This window comes from Euprymna scolopes, chromosome 23, assembly GCF_053919585.1.
Source record: "Euprymna scolopes isolate OS-2025 chromosome 23, ASM5391958v1, whole genome shotgun sequence".
Taxonomy (NCBI): domain Eukaryota; kingdom Metazoa; phylum Mollusca; class Cephalopoda; order Sepiida; family Sepiolidae; genus Euprymna; species Euprymna scolopes.
Window position 1 is genome coordinate 14,843,218 of NC_136504.1, and position 7,431 is coordinate 14,850,648.

Sequence of the window (7,431 nt, forward strand, 5' to 3'; positions counted from 1 at the left end):
CAGTTCAGGTCTTATCACGTTGGCGACTATCTTTTGAACCTTGTCTGGGAGTGAGAGACTATTAGCAGATGCACCAGCCCAAATATGACAACAATACTCCATACATGAGCGAATGGTGGCCTTATTGAGGTACAGGATACTTTCGGGCGTTAGTAGGTTTCTAGCACGGTATAGAGAGCCTACCTTCTTCGCAGCGGTCCTAGCAATGCTCTCAATGTAATTGTTACAACTCATGTTTCCTGTGAACGTTAGGCCGAGGAGTTTAAAAGAAGTACTTTCAGATAATGAATCTTTGGCCATTGCTATTGGTGGTAGAGAAGATTTCTTGTAATTATTGAAGGAAACAAGTTTAGTCTTGGCAGCATTAGATGTGTTGCGGTGGGAGTTTAGTTCTGTGCAGTTTTAGGAAGTCGACCTTCCCAAGCTTTGCCTTTTCTCTTTGAAAACGGGTTAGTTTATTGCTAATCATCTAGGGAATGCCGAGGGACTGCCCAGGGACTTTTTTGCAGGTCAGAGTGCTCTTCCTCTAGCGCACTAACTTCTCACTCCCACTTTCCAACATTGTGTCTGAATTCTTGCAGTGGGAAAGAATTAAAGAAATATATCAAAAGTTTATCGAAATCTGATGTTTATCTTGTCTTTATTGTATGTTTAAGACATTTTTGTAACGCATTAAACCAAATGAAAGCGTGAAATACACGAGGCTTTTTAAGGACATCCAAAGAAATTTAAATTCTAGGAGTCATAACATGCATTCATATACTACTAAAATCTTGTCGCATTTATTAAAGGTTCCAATTACGTTAATGATTTTTTTTTTTTAGATGAGGATTGGTTATCCGTATTATTTGGAATCTTCGGACTATTGTTCTCATTTTTAGTGTCATTTTCACAACATTTCGATCGATGCAACCTGTAACCTCTGACCTTTTCAGGTGTACCTTGTCGAACTCGAGGATGTTTCTGTCGGAGGAAGATATTGAAGAATGTCGAACGCAACTCTTTATTTACTAAACCGAGATAGCATGTTATCGTTCCGTCAGCCATGACTGACTAGAAGTCCTAAGTAATTCGCAATTGTATTTTTTCGGTCGCCCATATTGATGATTGAAGCTTCAACCTTCAGGAGAATATCCCGAGTTCGGCAAGATACACATGAAGAAGGTCGGAGAGTAAATCGACGGAAACGTCGTAAAAATAACATAGAAGATGAGAATAGTAGTCCGAATAATCCAAATAATACGAATGTTCTTTTCTTTGTACTAGGGGAAGCGTATCATTTTGATTCCATACTCTATGAATCGTGTAAAACATTTTTCAATTTATTAAAGTTCGTTATTGCATAAAAAAATAAAATTGCATTTCGTGTTTTTTTTTCATTTCTTATGTTTCATAATGAATAGAGACAAACCTACAAACAGGTGGTTGAACCAAATTTGGTCGTGATTTCAAATGCGGTATCTATTTTCAATTTGTTTTTCGATTATTAGAACAAAAATAAAAACCTTTATTCTAATGATGCAAATTCCATTTCATACTTAAGTGTGAGGGACGAACAAAAATTCTATTTTTAACTTGAACGTGACAGATCAGCAAAAATTCTATTTTAACTTAAACGTGACAGATCAGCAAAAATTCTATTTTTAACTTAACCGTGACAGACCAATGAAACTTCTATTTTTAACTTAAACATGACAGACCAATAAAAATTCTATTTCATAGCTAAACGTGATATACCAACGAAAATTCTAATTCTTGCTTAAGCATGATAGTTCGAAAAAAAAAATCCGCTATTGAATTTTTGAATTGGAGTAATTTCGTTTTGGTTAAAAATTTTATTGTTTTCCCTCTGTTACCAATGTTAAGTGAATTTGTGCCCAATAATTAAGCTTTTTATTCATACGAGTTAATTTGAATTCTTCCATATTCGATATTATTTTCTATTCCTATTTATTGGTTGTAATTGCTGTAAAATATTCTGCAGTCTCCCAACAATTTATGTTAACTATTCTTATCCTTCTTCACAATTTCCGATCTCAAGATTCAATAAACATCTGACAAAAATCACTTCTGCCAAAAGAAATGCCTTTCTCTGATCAACAGGCCTTTTATTGAAACCTTTCATATACATATTAGATGCCCTGAAGTCTCGTTACCTCATGAGATCGCCAGCCTATAAGTAAACGCAGCGACCATGTTTTTCTTTATTTTTCTTACCTGACGCGAACACTGCATGCTGTACAAAATCAGGTTTATACTAATTTTTAATCACAGTAATCATGTTCTTCCCCCCTATTTTTTATAAGATGTTTTTCTTAAATACATAATTTTTTCAAACATTCGTTACGGTCTTCAAACCTAATCCTAAGCCTAATAATCACCGAACATTAACAGCCAACCAGGTGAACCAAGAGATAATGAAAACACATATTTGTTAACTGCCCTAAAGTCTATAAACGAAACTGGTGCTTCCTTTATATTGTAAAATATTTGTTTTGCTTTTCTTCTTTCCTTCAAGTTTTCCCAAGTGTTCACACGTAATCATCTAAAAAGTATAATCTATTGGAGAGCGGGGAGGGGAGCTAAGTGTTAGTCTACAAATGTATGAATATCCTTTTTTCGTCACTTTCGTTCTTACTTGCTGTGGTTAAAATAATCAAGTGTTAAATTCGGCACACTGCTGCAAAAAATTCGCTATTCCAAATCTAGACACTCTGTTGACAACACTTGCTACTCTGACAAGCAAATCCAAAATCAACCCAGTTTCTGAAAAATCATACTTTTATATCCTACTGGAAGCATCTCATTTGCATGTTATGTGACAATATTGCAAGCAAAGAGAGAAAAGGCAGCCAATTTTTTTCCTTTTTTCTTTATTCTTTTTTATCTACACGGAACTCCACAGACTGCACACAAACAGGTTTGTACTAAGTTTTAAAGTGTTTTATTGTAACAGAGCGCGTATGAGATAGCTGACTTGCCGAAAAAAGCACATATGCAAATTAGGAAGTGTGCAAGCTGATGAAAGAAGGAAAAGGAAAAAGGATGGAGTACTGTTGTCACATCTGAGCAGGAGCTGCTAGAAAGGACTTGTCCTGCCTTGATAGAGTTCAAAATAGACTTCGTAGCCTCGTAGGAGATACCCTTTTCCATTCCCTGCAACGTCTATCTAACAGAAGAGATGTTGCGAGTTTGTCTCTGCTTTATCGTTATTTTCATGACAAGTGCTCGACTGAGCTTCAATGTTTGGTTCCCCCCTCGCCAAACTTTTACAAGAAACACTCGTCTATCTGAAAACACTATCAACAATTTTCCCCACTCTTTATCTATGCCTAAACCTAAAAGTAGATTCCATGAAAGAAAGCTTCTTTCTTAGAACTACGTACCTGTGGAATTGTCTTCCGTTTTCCTGCTTTCCAGCTGACTACAATATGGTTGTGTTCAAGTCCAACGTAAAAAAGTTCTTGATGAGCCGTTCCACTTGTTAACAAATTTACCGAATTTCCATTACTAACGATTACTATATTGTCCAATTGACTACTTTACACTCTTTAACCCTTATCCTCGAGTGGTCTCTAAGCCTTGATAAGTGGTTATTCATATGTAAAATAAATAAATAAATAAGGACACCAATAGTCGGGGAGAAGAAAAAGTGCGGTTGAAAAAGATGGGCGTGTAAAGTCGAAGACAACAAAATGTCTGTCTACGGCCGGCGTATAGTGAGCAGAAAGAAAAAACCAGGTGAGATGGACATGTGGCACTGTAAAGAGAGACTTTTAAGCTGGTGTCGAGATGGGAAGAAAGGAAAACAGTAATAAACCATCTGTGTGTTAAAGAAAAAAAAAAAGAAAAGCCGAGTCAAATTTATCTATTTTTTGTTTGTTTCTTTTCGACGGTGACGGACGGCGTTGGAGGTTTGAATTGTAACGAACGTGGTTTGAATGTAACAGCGACGTTACATAATTGCAGAGGAGTAACTTATTTTGCCTTAGGTAGCATTTCAGACCACACTTGCTTTTAGGTAATAAACAACATTACACCGTAGTTATGAATAATATAAAACTTCAAATCAACCGAAACGGAATTGTTCGAAAAAAAAAAACGTTTCAATATACTTTAAAAATAAATGTGGTTTCACAGCTAAACACGGCAGACCAACTAAGGAACAGAACCTCTTATAACGCTATTATTTCTGACGTAAGCTTCGCAGATCATAGTACTGAGCAACTGACGGACAGAGCTTTACACGGAAATTCTTTGACGCGTCTATAAAGCTACAGCCATTAATGTCAGTTATGTGCGCTTATTTATATTCTGATCATGTCTGACAGGTGATGAACAATGAGACGAGGTGATGAGATCTGGTATAACAGGTGTTAAAAGTATCAGTAATTTGCCAGAATGACTCTTGAGCCTTGATCTCAAAAAGATCACCCGATGTCACCTTGCGACAATGCGCCGGAAAGAGCTTTGCATTGTGGGAATGAGTCATTTACAATTCATGACAAGTCACAGACAAAAGCCTGCTACTCAATTGCTGACGTTTGTGGCGATAAACTACGACAGAAGTTGCGGCAGCAGGACATTCTTGGTTGTCATCATAAAAGCCGCAAGAGTCATCAGTGATAATCCGTGTCTGTCATTTCGCCTAAACGTTATCAAGACTAACACGAATAAAAAATGGCCGCTTACATACATTCGTTGAGAAATTATTATTATTATTATTATTATTATTATTATTATTATCGTTGTTGTTGTTATTATTATTATTATTATTATTATTATTATTATTATTATTTACTCACGAGGAGTATCACACAAGCCATCATCAAAGATTGCTCTTTCAGCACAATTTATGGTCTTCTCTAGAATCTGAGTGACAACAAGTCTCCTCAGATTTCCAGTATTTTACACCTCTTTTGATACCCTTCGCAAAAGAATTTGCGTTATCGCAACAGCCATTTACGATTGACTTTTCGTTAGAATTTGAGTGGCATAAGCCTCCCAAAGGTTTACTACCTAGGAGTAGTTACACAAGTAATCATCAAAGATTTTTCTTTGAGAACAACTTGTGGCGTTCTCTAGAGTCTGCATGACAACAAGTCTCTCCAGATTTCCAGTACTCTCCAGCTTTTCGATAACCATTGCAGATGCATTTGCGTTATCGTAACAGCCGCTTACTATTCATTTTTTGTTGGCGGCAACTATTGGTATAATCATCTATATATAAATCGGATAGCGTGTGTGTTATTTATTTTGTGTGTCACACTTACATCCGAGTGACTGTCATTGAATTGTTATGGACTTCCATTTCTTGTAATTAATAATTTTACCCCAAGAACTCTCTATAAGTATTGGTTTCGGTTTCGATTATAGCTGAAGGAACTCAAATTATATATATATATATATATATATATATATATATATATACGAGCAAACAGTTAATAAAACATATTAAAAAACACTTTGAAATGAGTTAAAAACATATTTAATCTGAAAAGGAAACACTACATAAGTGAATAGTCCTTAATCCGCGGAGTTTCGAAGAAATAATTTCCTTCTTATCAGAGGGTAGGAATTAGCAACATGCAGGATCGGATTTTGCATGCATATATATATATATATATATATATATATATATATATATATTCTTATTATATATCAATCCTTATTTAAGAAGCTCAATGTAATTACGGAGCAATATAGAGAATAAATGACAAAAAGTTATATTCCAAAATTCATGATGCTGGCCATCTTATAATTTATTCCTTTAATTCAGTTGGCTTGTACAATTCTTGACAGTATCTGTTTCGTAACGCAAAATCAATCACTTAATTATTATATCAATCAGTGGATCTATTATGCCCTTAACTCATCAGAAGAAATAGCAACAATCAATTCGCTAAAAGGAATGTAAATGTGATTTGACATGGTAAAAATCCGAAAATTGGAAGAGAAGCTGCAGATACCTTTATATTTTTCCATTAAGCTATATTGAATTTTTAATATATATATTCTGTATAATCGGTTGGTATTTGTCAATTATATAGATTATTTTCGCATTCGAGGATTTTCAGTATTACTGCCCATTGCATAATTCGAGTCTTGATTCCGATTTCTCCTAGTCTTATTTCCAAGTTCTTTGGAACTGTTCCTAATGCTCCTACAATTATTATAATGATTTTCCTCATATTCCATACTAGCAGCTGCGCCGCATCGGCACACACAAAATCGAGTACACTCAACATCAAGTACACTCAACATCGTCTTACCATCAACGCTTACCCTGTGAACTCGGAGTATGGGAAATTCCCATATGCACAAAAAAAAAAAAATAGACCAAAATTACTAAGGGTAAGGACGAGTAAACGTTGCACATGGTTAAAATTATTACGAACTTGCCAGGATTCGAACCTAGAGCCTTCTGATCCGTAGTCAGATACGTTACCCATTGCGCCACACGTCCTGTCCGTATGCGAAAGGATGTTACCGCGACTGTATACAGCCCGTGCTAAATTCCGTTGACTTTTTTTTTTTTTTAACTTTTTCGACAATTGCACAAACCGGCCAAAAAACCCTTATTTCAGGCTTTTTGTGTGGCTCGGTGTTGTTCGTTACGAACCATGTATAGATAAGGACAATCTAGGGACTCGCACCCTGCAGGGAAAAAAGAATTTTTAAATTTGGTGCATCCATTAAATTTTCTGAGTATTTAGTTGAATGGAATCATGGCTACGACAAACAGTAATGGTGATAGCCAGTCCCTTTGGAAGATACCTCTAACCATTTTTATTTCAGTCAGGTATTGTTCTCCAACTGTTAATTCTAGTCTCTAGATTTCCATTGCTTTCTTAATAATATAATAATCTTGTTATATATATTGCTATTATTATTGTTATTATTATTGTTATTATTAGTGCTGTTATTGTTGTTGTTATTGCTGTTATTATTGTTATTATTACTGTTGTTATTATTGCAATTTTTTATTATAATTATTATTATGTTATTATTGTTGTTCATATTGTTGTTATTGCTATTATTATAATTATTATAATTGTTATTATTTGTATCTATATCGTCTTAATCTCGCTTCTTTTGCTGCTGTTTTTTGCTTTAGTTCTTCATGTTTCTTGTTTAGCCTCTCCATGCTAGTCAGATTTGCAATTTTCCATCTTATCTATGTCGTTTTCTTCCTGTTTATCGTTTTGACTTCTTTTTTAATTTTGTTGATTTCGATTTCTTGCCTTATTTCCCATTCAGGTTTTGTCTCTGCATCTTTTCCCGACTGCTTTTCCGATTTGAATTTCATACTTACCATCTTGGAACCTGCGTATATTAAATTTTTCAAATCTGTGATTGTATCTGTAGTGATGTGTGGGAGGAGCTTATTAACCTTCTCTGTTTCTGTTTTTAATTTCTTCTGCTCTTGGT

At 34.9% G+C, this 7,431-nt stretch overlaps 1 non-coding gene across 1 annotated transcript; it reads right to left on the reverse strand.

The window, feature by feature from the left end:
• Positions 1-6,393: 6,393 nt before the first annotated feature.
• On the reverse strand, positions 6,394-6,466 carry Trnar-acg (transfer RNA arginine (anticodon ACG)). Its single transcript has one exon. It is a non-coding gene; the product is annotated as a tRNA-Arg (tRNA).
• Between the last annotated feature and the right edge of the window lie 965 nt (positions 6,467-7,431).